Below are 593 nucleotides of genomic sequence, written 5' to 3'. Positions count from 1 at the left end.
TGGTTGTTACGGCAAGCTAACGAGGCAAGTTATACTCTTGAACTGTATGAATATGCTTATTATTTGTGTAGATTTTAAAAATTTAGCAGTTATGAGCTCAAGCTGTGCGTGTGAAGCTGATTTGCCCAGGTGTATTTTGGGTGCCACTGATAGCGGTAGTGTAGCATTGTTGCATGGAATTGTGAATATGGTAGGCGTACTTCTTCTTGCTTGCGTGGGCCGGCGATTTAGGACCAAGTAAGTGTTTAACAACTGTATACAGCGTTACCGCCTGGAGCGAAGGTGGCCTGGCCGTGCTTGCACGATGTGGTGTGTTGCAGCATTTGTAGCATTGTGCGTGTGAAATTCTTCTGCGTATTCATACATGAGCGCAAGCTGGCTACTGAGGGCCAACTAAGAGCTGAACAATTGTCTATAGTGTTAGTGCATGCAGCAAAGGGGGTTTGGTTACGCTTGCATGACCACACTCCTTTGGCATGTGTGTTTCCTGTAGCACTGTCTGAAGTAGGGCGGTGTACTGTTCTCTGCGTGAAGTTGTTCTGTGCGTTCGTACTTGCATGGGGGCTGGCGCTGAGGGCCAAGCGAGTGTTCAA

Source organism: Eimeria mitis, genomic scaffold (genome assembly GCF_000499745.2).
Source record: "Eimeria mitis Houghton genomic scaffold, Emh_scaff322, whole genome shotgun sequence".
Taxonomy (NCBI): Eukaryota; Apicomplexa; class Conoidasida; order Eucoccidiorida; family Eimeriidae; genus Eimeria; species Eimeria mitis.
Note: the sequence above shows the minus strand (reverse complement) of the source record.